Source organism: Pistacia vera, unplaced genomic scaffold, assembly GCF_008641045.1.
Source record: "Pistacia vera cultivar Batoury unplaced genomic scaffold, PisVer_v2 Contig713, whole genome shotgun sequence".
Classification (NCBI taxonomy): Eukaryota; Viridiplantae; Streptophyta; class Magnoliopsida; order Sapindales; family Anacardiaceae; genus Pistacia; species Pistacia vera.
In genome coordinates, this window is record NW_022196572.1 from 108224 (window position 1) to 129565 (window position 21342).

Here is a 21342-nt window from a genome sequence, read left to right on the forward strand (position 1 = left end):
TCATCTTTATTTAGTTTTTTTTTTATTTTTTAGATTTGGTGAGGTTCATTTTTTTTAAGAATCACATTCAATTAATGAAAATAAATATGGTTTTAGAATATATAATTAAATATGAATTAAGATTACATTTACTACCTCTTAGTGGTCTTTGTGGAAGTTGTCATTATGCTACTTGGACTGGAAACAGCAGCAATCCGCATCCAAACATTAGTGGTTCATGTCTCAATGATGAGTCAATTGTGAAGAATGTTAAAGTTGTGAATACTGGGCTAGTTGAAGTCAGCTTACATTTCCTATATGGATTTATTAGGTGAAGAAAATTGAGAAGCTTCGTTGCGTGCAACATTTTGGGATATTATGACTCTTTTCTATATTATTTTTAGAATTACATCTTTTCCAAAAATTAATTTAAAGAGGAATATAATTATTATAAGAATGTAAATCCTATTATGAGTAAAATATCTCATATATTATTTATAAATATAGGCTTGAGAATCAATTCAAGGTTACGAGAGAAATGATGAATTATATAGAATATATAATGCAAAGGGCTGATTAATTAAATATCATGGATTGAGTATAGAAATCAAGATTGCTTCAGCTCTATTAATTATGTTTTAGATTAGATACTGGATTGGATATATGGTGTTGTAAACTCTTGCATATCCATGTCAACATTATTATAGTTGATTTCTCTTTCATTTGTGGATGTAAGTGGGTTATGTCGAACAATATTAAATATCTTGTCTTTTTTTTATGATTTTAAATTCTTACAAACTATTCTCGTTGTTTCCGTTGTGAAATCTCCTAACACAACATTAATCCATACACAGAAGTCAATGTCAATGGTTTTTGATAAGCCATAGAAAATTATGCTTTGTTAATCATAAGATTTGACCAAGTACATAGATTTAGATAGACCAAAGAAGATTATTCTTTCTTAATCATAAGATGTTGTTACCAAGTAAATGAATTTTGATAACGTATAGAAGGTTATGTTTTGTTAATTACAAGATTTCTTTGGCTAAATACATTGAGTAATGTCCTGGGTTGGTGCTTTCCAAGCACCAAAAATACAAGTCTATTAGGTAACATCTTTTATCCAACCTTATAACTCAAAACTTATTTTATCAAATCCCTTTTTTATTTATTTTATGTTTATGAATTATTGGTGGCCAAAATGTTTTTATTATTCTCTCCTTACGAATAATTAGAAAAAAAATTTGTCATGCTTATTTGTTATCTTTCAATGAGTTATAAAGAAGTTATTTTCTTCTAAAGATAATAAATATTTTTAATACTATTTATTTGAAATAGAATAATATAATTAAAATATATCTTCCCTCTATTATATCATCTTTATTTAGTTATTGAATTGATGGATTCTTTTAGATTTGGTGAGGTCCCTTTTTTTTTTTTTTCAATGAGTTATAAAGAAGTTATTTTCTTCTAAAGATAATAAATATTTTTAATACTATTTATTTGAAATAGAATAATATAATTAAAATAAATCTTCCCTCTATTATATCATCTTTATTTAGTTATTGAATTGATGGATTCTTTTAGATTTGGTGAGGTCCCTTTTTTTTTTTTTTTTTTTTTTTTTTATGAATAACTTTCAATTGATGAAAATAAATATGGTTTTAAAATATATAATTAAATATAAATTAAGATTCCACTTGTACCTTTGTTGAAATAGAAGACGGGGTTACTAATAAAATTAATAGGGGTTAAAAATCATTTCCCTACCTCTTTGTGGAAGTTGTCATGATGGTACTTGGATTGGAAACAACAGAAGTCTACGTCCAAACATCAGTGGCTCATTCGGTGAAGCTTCATGTCTCAAAGATGAGTCAACTTTGGCGTAATTAATAATTAGACTACTGTGAAGAATGATGAAGTTGTGAATAGTTGTCTTCAAGTCAAGAGAAGGACAACAGTTGTTGATAGAAATTAATTTATAACGTAAATGACCCGTTATCATAAGTTTTAACCAAGTACTGTAAGTCAGTACAGTTGGAAAGCACCAGCTAACATAAGTTCACAAGTGATTATTTATTGTTTCTTGTTCAAACTTTAGAATATCCTTTTACGATGGACTTACCAAAGCAAAATATATCAGTGGCTACTTCAAGGAAATGTCTTTTTACGATGGATTTATGAAAGCAAACAACCATCTCCTATAAAGGAGACTAGAATTAAAAAATAAGTCTCGATGAACTGTATAATGATGCACATTCAAGTATGAGATGAAACAAATACCAGTTGTTTAGAGAAGAAAAAAAGTAAAATACAAAGATATAAAATTGCTCTATTTTTTTTTTTTTGTAAAGTTGATAATAAAAAAACAGATATATAATATTAACACATTCTTCTACGTAAACAGAATATAAGATTATATTTTATAATTAATATATAGAAAAACCTTAAATTTTTTATACTTCTATATTGTTAAAACTTTAAGCCTCTCCTTTTTTTTTATTTTTTCATTTTGCAATAAATATGTGTTCAGAGTTTAGACAATTAAAATGACATGAACCCAACTCAGAAGTTAATTAGTAGTTTTCTTCCAGGTCAAGATCGAGAAGGACAATAATTGTCGATAGAAAAAAGAAATTTAAAATTTGTATCGTAAATGACAAGTTTTGCCATAAATTTTAACCAGATAGCTTGACTTGGAATATTAGATTATGTTAGCAACACTGTATGAAAAAGTTGATAGTCCTCTAAATCAACTAGTCAATATAATTGGAATGTCTAGCTTGCAAAATTCTCAAGCTGATTGAGTTAATTTGAGACTGTACATTTGTTTGGTGTTAGCTTTTGGCTGAGTTAATTTGAGATAGTATAATTAAAAATGATTTTTGAACCCTACACATTTATTAGTTGCCCCATGTAAAGAATAAAATTGTAATGAAATTTATAATAATTGGAACTTAATAAATGAGTGGGTGTACATAACAATATTTTTATATTTATTATTATTATTATTTTGCATAAAATTAATGAAAATAAATATGGTTTTAAAATATATAATTAAATATAAATTAAGATTCCACTTTGACCTTTGCCTAATGGTCTTTGTGAAAGTTGTCATTATGGTACTTGGACTAGAAATAGCAACAATCCATTTCCAAACATCGATAGCTAAAGCTTATGTCTCAAAGATGAGTCAATTTTGGTCTAATTAATAATTAGACCACTATGAATAATTTTGAAGTTGTGAATAGTTGTCTTCAAGTCAAGAGAAGGACAACAATTGTTGATAGAAATTAATTCATAACATAAATGACCTGTTATCATAAATTTTAACGAAGCACGGTAAATCAGTATAGTTGGAAAGCACTAGCTAACATAAGTTCACAAGTGATTATTTATTGTTTCTTGTTCAAACTTTAGAAAACACTTTTACAATGGATTTACCAAAGCAAAATATATCAGTGGCCACTTCAAGGAATAGCCTTTTTATGATGGATTTACGAAAGCAAACAACCATCTCCTATAAAGGAGACTAGAATTAAATAATAAGTCTCGATCAACTGTATAATGATGAACATTCAAGTATGAGATGAAACAAATACCGGTTGTTTAGAGAAGAAAAAAAGTAAAACACAAAGATATAAAATTGCTTTTCTTTTTATTTTTTTTATTTTTTTTATTTTTTTTTTGCCATTTTGCAATAAATATGTGTTTAGATTTCAGACAATTAAAATGACATGAACCCAACTTAGAAGTTAATTAGTAGTTTTCTTCTAGGTCAAGATTGAGAAGGACAATAATTGTCGATAGAAAAAAGAAATTTAAAATTTGTATCATAAATGACAACTTCTGCCATAAGTTTTAACCAAATAGCTTGACTTGGAATATTAGGTTATGTTAACAACACCGATGAAAAAGTTGATAGTCCTCTAAATCAACTAGTCAATATAATTGGAATGTCTAGCTTGCAAAAAGAAATTATTATATGTAAATGATGGTATTCCTTATTTATAGTGGAATATCATTATTTTTAGTAGAATTATGTTATGTATAAATGATTATGGTTAGTATTAGTGCCATCACCATTGTTAGGGAATAAAGTATAGGTAAATTTATGTGCTAAAAATTAGATGTAATTAACAATTTCATTGTTAGGGAATTTTAATTTGATAATGTGAAAACCACTCTTATGATAGCTTCACATTTAATTCTCTCCAATATTTCAACTTGGTAAAGATTTTATTAAAATTTTTGTGAAAATAGATTCGTAGATCAAAGAATATTATAAAGATGATGGGGTAATGGTTTATGTGAAACATATCACAACTCTTCAAACACACTTGAAAAAATAAACTTTGGTTACTCTCTACAAATAACTATTGGCTGTTTTTCTATGTGTGTTTTGCTTGTAAAAGACTACGGATTGGAAGATTTCTAGAACGAAAAACAGAGGTAAATGTCAAGTAGGAGCTACTGATTTCATTATTTGCTAAGTTAGCTCACTTTACTCTTTTTTATGTAAAGAGTAAAGTGAAAACAGTTGACAAAATACAGTTGTAAGCAAAACTACACCGTTTTCAACACAATTACAAACAAGTCCTCACGGATTTGATAAGTGACAAACAATACCCTTTGACTTTACATCCTAACATTCCCCCTTAAACTGATCTGGGATAATTTTCTGATATTGAGCCACCTTCTGGATTTCATTTTTCATCTAAATAGCTTCAGATTCTCTATTGAATTGTTTTCTTTTATCTTCAAATTGACTTTGAACTTAAATAAAAAAACTGCAACTCCTGCTGATTAAAAAAATGCAACTCCTGCTGATTTACACCAGCTTGTAAGCATCGTTTGGATTCACAAACCAACAAATCACAAAACAAAAGAAATAACCATATGTCTGAAAAATTGCAACTATGAGAAAAACTGCAACTGTGACTGCCAACTACAACTATCAATCATCAGAAAGCAATAGGCTACAGAACAATAGTCTGAAAAACTGCAACTATGAGAAAAACTGCAACTGTGACTGCCAACTGCAACTACCAATCATTGATGCATTGTAACTACAACATGCAAATATAGCAAGTGCACTAGTCGCACAAAGTAATAAAGTGACGAGTGAGTATCGCTCCCTCGAGGATTGATTGCTAAGCACTGAATTTCCTATTTGTTTTCAAGTTGGAGAAACCGAAAATTGTTTGGATTTATGGGAGAATATAAAACTTAAATGAAAGCAAAAATTACTAAATGTAAAAACAACTAAATTATGAAAGCAAGATTTAACACAAGATAATATCAATTAAAACAAACGGTTAGGGTTTGACTTCATTCGGACTCTATGGATTAATTCTGTGGGTTATACTACTTTTACACTCACATGCACGGATTGTAAACCGAATTCCCTAAGTTGTAAGACATACCTTCTCAGGCTATGAATTCCTACTTTTCCCTATTAATCTTCCGCACCCAACAAATTGAAGATTAACAAATCCAAGTTCATTAAGCTAATGGAATCCTAGATTGATTTCATTGTTTCTCAAATCTATCTCTCGCATTCAAAATAACAATGGTGATTATCTAAGAAGCTCAACATGACTCATTTCTCAATCTCATCATGTTCAACAAGTAAAATCAATTAAAATTGGAATAATCACACAATCTATACAATAGAATATAAAAGCAACAATAATCAATTGATTAATCCATGGAAATCCGAATTACATCAAAACCCTAACCCAAAATGGGTTAGTTCATAACTAAATTAACACAAACAACAAGAAAAACAATAAACCCAGTAATCAACATATTGAAATATAGAGAAAAGAGTAGAGATCTCCCTTAGTTGAAGAATCCACAAGATTAAAGCTCAAATCTTCTCTCCAAATGTAAAAGCTACTCTAAACCAAACGAAAAGCAGACGAACCTCTACCAAAATGGCAAGGTTTTTCTTGTATAGTTCTGTCAAAAACCTAAAACCTTTCCTAAAATAAAACTGCGCGTTTTGGAGAAAACAAAATTTCCCTAACTTCACTGCGGCCAAGAAAGAATTTCGCCGCAGCGACGAAATAAAGTAAATCCTGTGCCAAGCTTCTTTCGCCGCAATGAAGAATAAACTTCGCCACGGCGAACCTTCCTGGAAAATTCTGAATTTACAGAATTGCCCTCCGCTTGCTTCCTTGCTTGAATCTTCGATCTTCGATGCTTTCCCATGGGAACAAACTTCATAGTGCTTCAACTTTGCTTCAGAACTTTCCCTAATTCTGAGATTCGCTTACTTCTGGGTCCAAAAACTCCAATTCGCTCATTATTTGCTAAAAATGCACGTTTCGGCCTGAAACATAAAATATATAGAATTAAGTAGCAATTCAAGAATAAACGAACTAAGAAGTATCTAAAATCCGGCCAAAAAGCCTAAATAAAATAGTATAATCCTCGGAATATCAAATACCCCAAAACTAAAGACATGCTCGTCCTCTAGCATCAGGTACAAAACACAAAGAAAGAAAAACAACAAACAACCAAAAACACAAAACAACAAAACTGAAAATAATAAGACAAAAATTGGACTCAAACTCAACACAAGAATTGCCTAGAATTTTTACAAATCTCAATAATTGTTAAAAAATTATTACTAGAAAATTTTCAACACTCCAAGAAGTTATAAGTTGCATCGACTATCTTTCTCTATTAGCTCCCTGAGTAGGTGATCCCCACTTCAGTCCACATTCCGACTTCATGGATTATTTTATGCAAAAATACAAAGTTTATCAAATGGCGGCAGACTCCATAAGCCTAAGTATCGAACTATTTTCCACTAATGAGGATTAAACATCACTAAAGATCAAAAGGTCTTTATAGGCTTGTAACGTTAGATTCGGTTCGTGGGCTTCAAAGAAAAGCAAAGGATAAACTAAGCAAGAGAACTCGGTTTCCTTTAAGCAAACACTTAGACTTACATCAACTTCCACTTTCTTTCTCAACCACCACTCAAGAAGTCAACCATTTTATAACCCTTAAACATGTGCATTTCTTATTTTTGCTTTTGAATTTCAATTTTTTTTTTTTTTAAAACAACAATAATAATCAATTTAAGGTTAATTACCCCTCTTATTCTTCTTGTCCTTCTCACAACCCCCAAACTATTCTTTTAGTTCATTCACACAACTCTCCAATCTCTTTGTGTTCGCATTAGGTTTAGAATTCTCTTAAAGGTTGCGGACGTGTTTAGGGTGAAAGGTTTGGGCATTATTGGTTGCACAAGAAAGATAGAACAACGATGATTTCATAAGGCTCAAATGGGTAACTAGGGATAAAATTCATGGTCGGCTGGAAAGGCTCAAACGTTTCGAAAAAATTGCCTAAATCACTTCCTCAATAATGTCTATTCTTAGAATTTCGCCTCAAGTACTTCTCAACTAGGTTCTAGAGTCCACCAACATTATCAAGACTTCACCTAACCACATAAAATGAATCTAAGCATGCCGAAATAATGAAAATGGTGGTTGCACCACTCAACAAACCTCAAGCAGAATTCAGTCAACCAACATAAACTTGAAGCAATGCTTAAAATTTTTCAACAATAAAATCCCAATAATTTGTTCTCATCATAGACTTATGTAATTCATCATTGGCATACACAACAAAACATGAAAACAACTAAACACAAATAAAAAATTGTTCAAATTTTTCCTACCCCCAAACTAAAGATGACATTGTCCCCAATGTCACAATATGCACAATTTAGGAATAGAAAAACATAATTTACAAAGGTACGAGATAGTTCCTTGATTAATCCTTGAAGTCGGATTTTTGCTCAACAACATTCACACCCGTTCCTTGGCTTTCTCATCACCATAATCTGTAAAACAATTGAAATTCTGTGGTGTCCACTGTGTTAGAAAATTTCACTGATTAATATGAAAATATTACAATCCTAATCTCGCCCTTACAACCTACTAGGAAGTTTAAACAAAAATTAAATAATCCAAACAAAAAGAAAAATTAGTTCAATTATAAAAGACAATAACAACTAAAACAAAGAAAAAATAAACTAGAAAACAGGTGCTTAGGTTTTATTCTTCGACCTTTTCCTCTCTTTCGGTGTCGTCATCTTCTGTGTCGGAGCCTATCCATTCCTCTGAATCCCAGTGTTCCCATTGGGAGTTCGAAGTATCAATGTCGAACTTGATGCAGCAGCTCTATTGCAAATTATATATCATCCGGGTCTGCTCTGCCAGCCAACCTTGAAGTCATTCCATCCGTTTCATCTTAACCAACATCTACTGCATCAGCTCCTTTATTGTGGCTGTGGAATTGGATGATGTGGCAGTGCCTTGTATGGTTTTCTGTCGTTTTGTCCCGGATCTAGGTCCTTCACTGGGTGGACGGTCAAGATGCTTGTTGTAGTAGTTGGTGTCGAGGACTGGTGCATGTGGGAAGGGGAAACTGCTTTGCCCTGGTTGGGCTGCATTCTTTATACTTGTCATGATAATATTTCCCACATTAATTCTCTTTCCTGTGGCAATGGAATAAAGCAACAATGCTTTCTCATAAGTCACTGTACCATAGTGCGTCTCCGGCATCATTCTCGCACACACAAAGTACTACCACAACCTAGCCATTGGTATCAAATTAGTTCCCTTAATGCTCTTCTTTCCCTTCTTCGAAACCTCCCAAGGGGTATCCGGTTTTACTATGACCTTAAGTATCATGTCATCCTAAAACTGTGTCTTCCTAAATTCCTAATACTCATCCCGGTCAATTTGAGGCAGGTTATAAAAGTCATTGATGACCTTCGCATCAAATGGCACATCAGTACCCCTTACAAACACATGACCAGGATCACACTCAGGGAGGTTGGCATAAAACTCTCTCATTATCAGCTCTACGGCCGCATGTGCGGGTTCACTCATAAATAACTCCCAACGTCTCCCTCGACTCCACTTAATAGCATGGCTCGTGGTCAATCCACACTCAGCAATAAATCCCTTATCCTTCCTTTGGATTGCTCCTTCATATCGTTGCCGAGCCTTGTCATTAACAAATCTATTGTCCACCTTCTTCCCTTTTCCTTTACCCTTGGAAGGTACTTTGAGCGGCATTTTTGGTTTGACTGTTAATACCCAAATGCACCCCCAAACAAAGGATTCAACCTAACAATTCAAATCTCTCCTGACAATACACCTAAGTTTCAAAATTTTGCACCTAGCCCCCCAAAAATCACTCTTTGTCCAAACTCAACAAAACACTCCAAAATTGAAAACCCAAACTCCTCAACACCACACAAATCAGGATCCACACTTGTTTAATCAAAATCAAAGCACAAACTTCACAAAAATTCCACAAGTCAACTCATCCAAACAATAATTCAAACTTAAAGCACAATAATCAAAATTTAGCAATTTAGATGTTGGAGAGCTTGAAATCTTACCCTTCTCACGCTGAAAGCACCACCAATTTCACCAATTGCGGCCTAGATTGCAAGATCCTCAAATTTTGAAAACCAAGGGTTTCCAAAATTTTCTTCAATTTTTCGCAAAAATCTTTGCTAAAATGAGTTGTTTTGGTGTTTGGGAGGGTTAAAGAGTGAGAAAAAGTGATGGGAATTCACTGGAGAAGCTCTAGATTGAAAGTGGAAAAGTTTTGCTCTCGGATGTGTTTTGAAATTTTTAGCGAAAATGAAGAGTCGCAAGTGACTATTTATAAAAAGCAGTTTTCGTCGCGGTGAAGTTCTTCATTCAATGAAAAATTAAACCCAGTTGATGCCACGGCGAAGAAACATTCTTTGTCGCTGCGAAAATTTCCAGAGCCTACAGCGCTGCGACAAAGAAAGTGTTTTGCCGCGGCGAAATTCCCTTAGTTAAATTTTGCTAAACCCTTTCTGCTGTGGCGAAGACACATTTTTTGCCGCGGCGAAAAATTCCAGAGAGAACGGTGCCTCAACGAAGAACAAATTTCGCCACAGCGAAGTCTGGGACTTTTCGGATTCCGTTTTGTGCAAAATGTACTTCGCCGTGGCTAAGAAAATGATTTGCCATGGTGAAAACTGGAAAATTTTCCTTTTTCGCCTTAGTTCGATATTTCACCTGAAACACCCAAAAACACACGAAATCAAAATCATTCTAAATCATAAGTCAATTAAAAACAACAAACAAATAACAAACAAATGAAAACACTTGGGTTGCCTCCCAAGAAGCGTTTGTTTATAGTCGGAAGCTCGACTTTCTCAAGTCCTTATGTCACTCCGGACTATCCAAATACATCAACTCCCGAGCATTGTCCTTGCAATGAAGCTTTAATTGTTGATGATTTTTGTCACATGGGGCCTTTGTTGAGAGCTTAGCCATCCATTTCCATTCCTTGGTCATTCCTTTCATGGCTTGAACATTCTCATCGACAGCTTTCCGCTTTCTTGACTTTCCCTCACCCTTTTTGAGTTGAGGTATCCATCCCTTGTGAAGACACATGCTCGGTTGTGGTCCATCTCGGAATGGTGTAACAATTTCTGGGTTGTGGTCCTCCTCCTTGAATTGTCTTGACTTGACTGTGCATCCTTTAATTGACGAATTAGGATCGTTCAGTTGGGAAGTTTCAATTGTTGATTGACCCACTGAGTCAATTTTGAAACATGACTCTCGCTTCGGTGAGACTTTTAGAGAATCAAGGACATTGAATGTCACTTCCTCATCTTGTATCCTCATGATCAAATTCCCCTCTTGAACATCAATTAAAGCTCTTCCGGTAGCCAGAAATGGTCGTCCTAGGATGAGAGGAATCTCCTTATCTTCTTCCATATCCAACACAAAGAAATCTACTGGAAAATAAATTTGTCCACCTTAACCAGTGCATCTTCAACAATGCCCTTCGGATGCTTCCTGGATCTATCTACAAGCTGTAAGCATATGGTTGTCGGCTTCACTTCACCAATTCCAAATTTCTTGAAAATAGAAAAAGGCATAAGGTTTATGCTTGCACCCAGATCACACAAAACCCTGTCAAATGTAATATTCCCTATAACACAAGGGATAGTGAAACTCCTTGGATCTTTAAGTTTTGGTGGCAACTTCTTCTGTAGAATGGCACTGCATTCCTCCATGAGCATCACTGTTTCCTCTTCGTCCAACTTCCTTTTATTCGACAGAATGTCCTTGAGAAATTTCACGTAACTCGGCATTTGCTACAAGGCATCTGCGAAAGGAATATTAACATGTAGTTTCTTAAATACCTCAGGAAATTTAATGATCTACTTATCCTGTTTTTCTTTTCTGAGCCTCTAAGGGAAAGGCACCGGAGGTGTGTGATGTGCCAACTCTGGTGGTATCCCGGGGAATTGCAATTTCTCTTTCCTTTGCCTTTGCCTCTCTTCCCACTTTGGTTCATCTCCCCTAGAACTGGTTGGTTTCTCTTCAACAATTATTTCTTCGTCTACTTCTTCATCGGAATCTTCCTTTTCTTTTGGCGGGCTTCCTTCTTTCCCTGATTGTTCCACCTTTTCTAAAACTGTCCCACTTATCAAAGTTATTGCATTCACTTGCTTACGTGGGTTAGTTACCGTGTTGCTTGGTAGGGAACCCTATGGTCTCTCATTTAGCTTATCAGCCAATTGACCCATCTGTACTTCCAAGTTTCGAATGGATGCTCCTTGGTTTCTGAAATTTGTCCTGGTCTCATTCATGAAACTTGTGGTCTCTTGCATAAACTTTCCAAACATGTCCTCCAGTTTTGTCACTCTTTGCTCTCCTGGTTGATTGTTCACCCTTGCTTGGTTGTTTGGCATTGCTCTTTGGTTCCATTGATTGTTCTGCTGATTCTATTGATTCTGATTTCCCCAAGATAGGTTCGGATGATTCCTCCAACCTGGATTATATGTGTTGGAGTACGGATTGTGCGGTTGCCTTTGATTTCCTGCCAAGTAGTTAACCTGTTCTGACGATGAAGACGTTAAAGCAAACGTGTTCCCCACTTGGCACTCACTGCTCATATAACCACCTGCACAAAATTCACAAATTAGTTGAGGAGCTTCAATAGAATTTACCTGCATACTTTCTAACTGTTTTTGAAGTGCTATAAGTTGGGCTGAAATAGCCATGTATGCATCAACTTCATGAAGACCCATAGATTTATTCTGCTGCACCCTTTCATTAGGTCTTTGATAGTTGTTACTTGCTAAAACTTCAAGCAACTCATGAGCTTCTTCCGATGTCTTATTTTGCAATGCTCCTCCCGATACTGCATCCACCATGGTTTGCACATTAACCATCAATCCATTGTAAAATGTTTAGACTTGCATCCAAACTGGCAACCCATGGTGTGGACACCTCTTCAATAATTCCTTGTATCTTTCCCATGCCTCATATAATGATTCAGACTCTTCCTGTAGAAAAGATGTGATATCATTTCTCAATTTCGCAGATTTTGCTGGAGGAAAGAATTTGGTCAGGAACTTCTGTGCTAATTCGTTCCAAGTTGTGATCGTGCCTGATGGTAGTGCCATTAACCATCCTTTTGCCTTATCCCTCAATGAAAACGGGAATAGTCTCAATCTGATGGCGTCATCTGACACTCCGTTTTCCTTGAAAGTATCACAAATCTCTAAGAAATTTGCAATGTGCAGATTTGGATCTTCCTTCAAATCTCCCTTGAACTGTACTGACTTTTGGATCATTTGGATGATTGCTAGCTTTATTTCGAAAGTGTTGGCTTGTACTGCCGGTCTAGTAATACTTGACCCACTGCCATCAACTGAGGGAACTGAGAATTCCCTCAATGTCCTATTGTCTGCCATCTCAACAACTATGGCCTCTGGTTCAACTATGGCCTCTGGTTCAACTATAGCCTGTAACACCTACTGAAAACTGTACAATGCATGCATAATAACAATATAAAAGTTGGGCCCAAAGTTTTCTTTTCATTACAAACTCATATGTCTTTTATACATAAAGAGTACTGTTTACAAAAATGTATTTTAAAAGACAAAACAGGGGAAACAGTGTAGCTATTCCTCATTGCTTGCCGACGCCCCTCCGACCGCAACATCATCTAGAACCTGCATCCACAAAGGAAAATAACGGGGTGAGCACAAAATAATGCTCAGTAAGTAAAACTCTCTATCTGTCTGTCCCCGTATGAATAACTCTTAATTCTTTCCTTATGCTATCTCTGATTCTATTTCTGTTTCTAATAACATCATGGCCTCATCTTACCGGAGGTACGGCCGGATGGCGTTCACACAGCACCATCTCACTCTCTATGGCTATCGGGTGGAATTCACACAGTACCAACCCGTTCTTAGTGACTACCGAGTGAGGATCACAAAGCACCAACTCGGTTCTTTCTAACTATCGGGTGGAGATCACCTAGCGCCTACCCGTTCCTCATGAATTTTGGGTAACGATCACCAAGCATTTACCCGTCTCTAGTCACTATCGGGTGATGGTCACAAAGCATCAACCCGTTTCTACTAAATGTCGGATGATGATCACAAAGCATCAACCTACTTATCTATCACTAACCGGGTAGCGGTCACAAAGCATCTACCCATCTCTACTACTCATCGGGTGACGATCACAAAGCATCGACCCATCACTCTAAGGGCTATTCGGATGATGATCACCAAGCATCAATCCGATTCCCATAACGGTCGGGTGATGATCACAAAGCATCATCCCAACTATACTACTCTTCTAATTCATTCTATTGTAGCATTTTTCAATGCTCTCTACCCTTAGAGTAATTTTACCCACTAAGCTCTCTACTCATAGGGTAATTGCATAAACCATTTCCTTACACTTTCTTAGGTCACTTTTCCATGTACAACTAGTGCCTATGGATGGTTCATCTTCACCAATGCACTTATGAGATGCCAACATGCAATGTTGCAAGAGTTAAGGTTCATTTCTCACACTCAAACCTCTATTAGGCATTTCATCAAACAACTCATGTGCACTACAAAACTCTATCATAGCCATGATTCTAAAACTTTTCTTAACCATCCAAAATGGGGAAAAACCCCTTCACAAAGTCACAAAACCTGCCATAGAAAACACTTCCAAAAAGGGAATACATAATACCCCTTAAATTCCATCTCAACTACCTTGCCAAACCAACAACCCATTTCTCAAATTTGCAAGGTATAAACAATCACAAAGCATAGAAATCTCTATTTAATCCTTCATACATGCTATATTACATGCACATCACATACATACATCATTTCTATCAAAACCCTAATCAAGAAAATTCATAAATCTCAACTTGGGTTGGGTTTTACTTACTTGTTAAGGAGAGACTTCACAAATTCTTCCTTTCACTTGTTTAGCTTGATATCTCCTCAAATCTTAACCAAAAGAATGAAAACCCTCAAACTTCAATATGGGTTAAAACTCCCAAATCACACAACTTAAGAAGAAATCCTTACCTTAGGAAGCCTTAGGTTGCTTTTCTACCCCAAAATCCTTCAAAAATCCCTTGGAAAACCTTGATCAAAAGAAAAGAGAAGTTGAGAGGAGAAGAATGGAGAGTCACGTTTGAGAAGAAGAAATGAGGGGTTTCTTTGATTCTAATTCCTTTTAATGAAATATTAACACACTCATTCCCATTTTGCCCTTGTTCTACTTTGGGAATTCCATCCATATCCTTTGATTCATTACAAACTCACCCCTATCTCAACCTATTCTCCATGAAATATCCTTACAATTAACTCCCCACTTTTCCTGCTAATTAGGGGTAGAAAGGTCAAATTGTCCTTAAGGAAGAAAATATCTAAAACTCAATCAACCTTTTATTCGGCCCGTCGCCACGGCGAAGAAACCTCTGTCGCCGCGGCGAAACTTTCCAGGGAGTTCCCCTTGGTTTCAACACATCTTCGCCGCGGCGAAGCTTCTTCTTCGCCCCGGCGAAGAACGGCAGACTGAACTTCTTCTGTTTTCATCCAATTTTCAGGGCAAACATCAACACAACACTCAATCAAACAATTAATAACAAAACCAACTCGATTAAGGGCAACAGAGGAAACAATAACAACGTACCTCAAGCGGGGCGTTACATAGCCTCTCGTTCTCTTCTCTCTCTGTTAAGTCTTCTAGTGGTTCTCTCAATCTTTGGATCAACAGGAACCACTGGCTGATGTCTTGCTTTTCACATAAACTACACAGAAAGAGAGAAAAAGTGTGATCGCAAGCTCACAGAAAAGAACAACAAAAATTCAACTAACACACAATTAAAACAAAAAATAAACTCCAATCTAGCTAACACAAGAAAGACTCAATGTTAACACAAAAATCAATCCCTGGCAACGGCGCCAAAAACTTGATGTGTTGTAACTACAACATGCAAATATAGCAAGTGTACTAGTCGCACAAAGTAATAAAGTGATGAGTGAGTATCGTTCCCAGGAGGATTGGTTGCTAAGCACTGAATTTCCTATTTGTTTTCAAGTTGGAGAAACCGAAAATTGTTTGGATTTATGGGAGAATATAAAACTTAACTGAAAGCAAAAATTACTAAATGTAAAAACAACTAAATTATGAAAGCAAGATTTAACACAAGAGTAATATCAATTAAAACAAACGGTTAGGGTTTGACTTCATTCGGACTCTATGGATTAATTCTATGGGTTATGCTACTTTTACACTCACATGCACGGATTGTAAACCGAATTCCCTAAGTTGTAAAACATACCTTCTCAGGCTATGAATTCCTACTTTTCCCTATTAATCTTCCGCACCCAACAAATTGAAGATTAACAAATCCAAGTTCATTAAGCTAATGAAATCCTAGATTGATTTCATTGTTTCTCAAATCTATCTCTAGCATTCAAAATAACAATGGTGATTATCCAAGAAATTCAACATGACTCATTTCTCAATCTCATCATGTTCAACAAGTAAAATCAATAAAAATTGGAATAATCACACAATCTATGCAATATAATATAAAAGCAACAATAATCAATTGATTAATCCATGGAAATCCGAATTACATCAAAACCCTAACCCAAAATGGGTTAGTTCATAACTAAATTAACACAAACAACAAGAAAAACAATAAACCCAGTAATCAACATATTGAAATACAGAGAAAAGAGTAGAGATCTCCCTTAGTTGAAGAATCCACAAGATTAAAGCTCAAATCTTCTCTCCAAATGTAAAAGCTACTCTAAACCAAACGAAAAGCAGACGAACCTCTACCAAAATGGCAAGGTTTTTCTTGTATAGTTCCGTCAAAAACCTAAAACCTTTCCTAAAATAAAAATGTGCGTTTTTTGAGAAAACAAAATTTCCCTGACTTCGCTGCGGCGAAGAAAGAATTTTGCCACGGCGACGAACTAAAGTAAATATCGTGCCAAGCTTCTTTCGCAGCGGCGAAGAATAAACTTCGCCGTGGCGAACCTTCCTAGAAAATTCTGAATTTTTAGAATTGCCCTCCGCTTGCTTCCTTGCTTGAAGTTTGATCTTCGATGCTTTCCTATAGGAACAAACTTCATAATGCTTCAACTCTGCTTCAGAACTTTCCCTAATTCTGAGATTCGCTTACTTCTGGGTCCAGAAACTCCAATTCGCTCATTATTTGCTAAAAATGCACGTTTCGGCCTTAAACATAAAATATATAGAATTAAGTAGCTATTCAGGCATAAACGAACTAAAAAGTATCTAAAATCCAGCCAAAAAGCCTAAATAAAATAGTATAATCCTTGGATTATCAATCATGACAAAGCAATAATCCACAGAACAATCAACTTTCACTTCTCATCATATCCACAACTAGCTATATCTACCAACTGTAACTCAATCTAATTATTCAACAGAGAGTTTCTATCTGCCAATTGTAACTCAATCTAATTATTCAGCAGAGAGTTTCTTGGCTTAATAGAATAAGAAGCCATAAGGAAATCAACCATATTGTATATAAACATTACAGTATATAAGATATTAGAAAGATCATTTCAGTAAACCAGAAAGTAAAGAGTGTCATCCAGAGCAATGAACTCGATCATTTTAGTATATCAGTGTCATCCAAAGCAGTGTACTTGATCATTTTAGTAAATCACACAGCAATGAACCTGATCATTTCAGTAAATCCAAAAGCATATAGTGTCAATGAAGTAGTTTGTTCATTTCCTCTTTACCAACAACATTCAATTTGCTACTTAATTCAGTGTATTGAGTAACAGATAAGGCCTTTGTCTGTAAATCAGTAATTTAAAGTTTAGAAGGCACATATTGGATGGTTAGCTTCTTTGTAATCACTTGCTCTCTAACATAATGTGCATCTATCTCTATATGCTTGGTTCTAGCATGAAACACTGGGTTGGCTGCCAAGGCTGTAGCACTTATATTATCACACCAAATGACAGGTGTGACTGAAATGGATAATCCTAATTTTATAAATTTACTTTGCAGCCATGCAATTTCTATGGCTATTTGAGCTAGAGCTCTATATTTCGCCTCGGTTGATGAAAGAGCAACAACCTTTTGTTTTCTAGAGCTCCACTGAATTAGTTGGGTCCCATATATACACAATACCCGCTAGTAGACCTCATGTCTTCCATGTTGCTACCCTAATTCGCATCAGCATAACATTCTATACTTAAAGTGCTTACTGCCTTGAAATGCAGTCCATAATCCAAGGTGCCTTTGATGTGTCTTAGGATCCTCTTACAAGCTTGCCATTGAAGGTCTATAAGAGCTTGCAAAAACTGACTTAGTTTATTGACTAGAAAACTAATGTCAGGCCGTGTAAGTGTCAAATATTGTAGTGCACCCACTGTGCTCTTGTATAAACTTGGATAAGCAAATAACTCACTATCAGTTGAATATAACTTGGTTCCCACTGCCATCGGGGTGGCACAAGCATGACAATCCAACATTTTTGTTTTAGACAGCAGATCAATGACATATTTTCTCTGTTTCAAATGAATTCCAACAGTAGTTCGTAATGCTTCCAAGCCCAAAAAATAGGACAAAGATCCAAGAGTTTAAGTGAAAACTCATCATTTAGATCTTGCATAAGCTGAGTGTTGAAGGAGTTATCTGACCCTGTTATAAGAATATCATCTACGTACACAAGTACATAGGTGAGATGAGAATTCTGTTTGAAAACAAATAGACTGCTGTCAGAAACTGAATTTTGAAATCCTTTGCTAATAAGAGTTGTTTTTAGCTTGTCCAACCATGCTCATGGAGCTTGTTTGAGCCCATATAGGGCTTTATGCAATTGACATACATAGGCTGACTCAGTGGGATCCTCAAAACCAAAAAGTTGTTGCATGTAGACTTTTTCATTTAAAGTTCCATTTAGAAATGCATTATTTACATCTATTTGTTGAATATCCCACCCTTTAGTGATAGCCAAGGTGAGAATTATTCTAATTATGGAGGCTTTAACTACTAGACTAAATGTTTCAAAATAGTCAAGTCTAGGGGTTTGTTGAAAACCCTTGGCAATAAGTCTAGCTTTGTATTTTTGTAAAGAACCATCAGGATTAAACTTGGTCTCAAATACCCATTTGTTCCCTACAATATTCTGATCTGAAGGAGAAAGAACAAAGGTCTAGGTTTTATTTTCCAGCAAAGCATCAAACTCACTTTTCATTGCATTTTTCCACTCAAGGTTGTTAAGAGCTTCAAGAATAGTGTGAGGTTCAGGTATCACAGCACAAGTTTCTGAACTAAGACCTTTGATGATGATATGAAGTGAGAGTAGTGGTTGCTGTGTTGATAACAGGTGCATACTGATCAGACTGAATATCAGAGGCTGTAGTGTTTGGCAAGGCTACAGAGTGATCAAAACTAGGGCCAGTAGCTGTAGTGTTTGGTGAGGCTGTTTAGTGATCAGTGGCTGCAGTGTTTCTCAAGGCTATAGAGTGTTCATAACTAGGGCTAGTAGCTACAATGTTTGGAAAGGTTGCATAGTGATTAGAGGCTACGGTGTTTGTAAGAGCTGCTGTTTTGGATCTAGTTAGCATTGGATGAGTGCTTGTAGCAAAAAATTTGTTAGTGTGCAACATCGCAAGAATCTTGGATGAAGTGAGATCAACCTCAAGTGAGCACGTGGGAAAGGAAAGTGATGATGGTATAATAGGAAGAGTCGAAATTGATGTCTATGGTAAGGGAACAGATTTGGTAAAATGTGGTGAAGTAAGAGTGTTATTTGGTTTAGCATTAGAGAGGTTTGTTTGAGAATGGGGTAGAGATGATGAATGCTGTGTTTGGGAGGATGATAAAATGTTGGTAGGAAAAATAGAGTGTGGAGAGGTAGAACAATGTGGAACTGTAGGATTAATGTCAACTGTTGTGCCATTTTTGGACTGATTTAGAGAGCTGGTTACTGTATAATGATCTTTCAGGGTGCACTTTGTATCTAAACTGTTATGAATAGCAGTGTATGGAAATGAAATAGAGGTGGAACATGTTTAAGGTAAAGTTGTAGGAGCATTAGATTTTTGCTAAGAGGTTAAGGTAAAATTGGAACTAAATGGAAACTCTTGTTCATTAAATTTTACACTAGGAGTGATAACAATTTTCCCATCAGGCCTTAGACACTTGTAACCTTTATGGACAAGGCTATATCCTACAAAGACACACTTAGTAGAGTGAAAGCTAAACTTGTGATGATTAAAGACCCTAAGAAAGGGAAAACTGGAACACCCAAAAACTTTTAGACTTTCATTTACAGGGGGTTTATTAAAAAGTTTCTCATATGGAGATATGTTGTCCAAAACTAGAGTAGGTAGTCTTTTAATCAAGAACACAATAGTTTCAAAAGACAACCACCAAAATTGAAGAGGCATAAATGCCTGTGTAAGCAATGTAAGTCCTATTTCTACTATATGTCGATGTTTTCTTTCACATCGCCTATTTTGTTGGTGAATGTAAGAGCATGAATGCCTAAATTGAATTCCTAAGTCTGTAAGATAAGAATGAAGTGCAATAAACTCTCCACCTTGATCAGAGTATAGGCATTTCAACTTAGTATTAAACTGTCTTTCAGCCAAATGGTGGAACTTAATGAAAATGGACTTAACCTTAGCTTTAGTTCTAAGAGGAAATAGCCAAGTGTATCTACTGTAATCATCTAAGAATTGTACCTAAAGCCTTCAGATGATCTTAGGGGTGTAGTGTTAGTAAATGATCCATATACGCAGCGGAAACAAAAAAATATAATACAAGGATCGTTTACATGAGCCAAGATCAAGGGTATAATTTTACAATTTATATTAAAGTAAAATCTGTACAAAAAGGTTAATCATGAGTTAAGAGAATCATACGCACGTTTGGAGGCTTCACCACGTTTGTCTTTTAATGTTTTTGCTACCAACCCAAGCGTAGGATCGAACCAACGTAGTCCACACGAAGACAATCACAAAGAACCAAAGAGGGATTTGCTAGATCCTCTTTGGCTTTAAGATTAAAGAAGAATGAAATCAAAATGAATTGATTTTAGGCAAAATGGGTTTCTGCCATGGGAGAGAAATGGGGCTATAGTGTGTGTGTTTTTCAAGAGAATGAAATAATGAAAAGTCTCATTTTTACAAAGAAACAATTTTCTTTTATAGTAAAAATTAGTTACCCTATTCCAATATGGAATAGGCTTGGACTCCAACCCAAACACCCCATGTTACCAAACACTCCCAATTAGATATTTAATTTTTATTTCATCATTATCTCAATTAAAATCAATTAATATATATTTAATCTATATATTAACACTTAACAATAATGATGATTTAATTAAATATATGTGAACACATATTTAAATTTAATTTCACGAATTTAATTTTTCTAATTAAATAAAGGCTACGACCTTCAGCAAATTTAATTGCACTATGAAATTACCAAAATATCCTTTCGCCTTAAAAAGATGAAAACGCCCTTCCTTCTTCTTGGATCTTAAATTATCTTCTATGAGTGTGACCCATAGGCTCTTCATCATACTGGCAGTGTATAGTATCACGATTAACACCAATTAGTCATCTCACTGTACACAGACCAAGATTGGCCCCTAGCAAGGCATCATGGCCACCCGATAGATTCGGATTCAGCAAAGTAGCTAACTGTCAATGATATGGTTACCATACAATTTGATCCTTTCATCATACGTTATCTCGACGAGACGAAGGCATAGAAATAGCATCAACCTTCGGTTACTCTTGATATTATGTATTCAGTTTCTCTACCAATGACCTGTATTATAATTCGGATAGAGCAACAACTCAATCCCACTGTGGCCACATTTTTAGTGTCATTGCCATATACTGAATTACGCCGTGAGATAACTTCTCCCGTACTCGGGAGTGATGAATCATCTGTCTATCCACCATAGTCTTGATACACTCCTCGATGCAGCCAATCACCATCG

General features: G+C 35.3%; 1 non-coding gene across 1 annotated transcript; it reads left to right on the forward strand.

Annotated features, from left to right (window-relative positions):
• Window positions 1-12284: 12284 nt before the first annotated feature.
• LOC116114575 lies at window positions 12285-12391 on the forward strand. The gene has a single exon (XR_004125573.1). It is a non-coding gene; the product is annotated as a small nucleolar RNA R71 (small nucleolar RNA).
• The last annotated feature ends 8951 nt before the right edge of the window (window positions 12392-21342 follow it).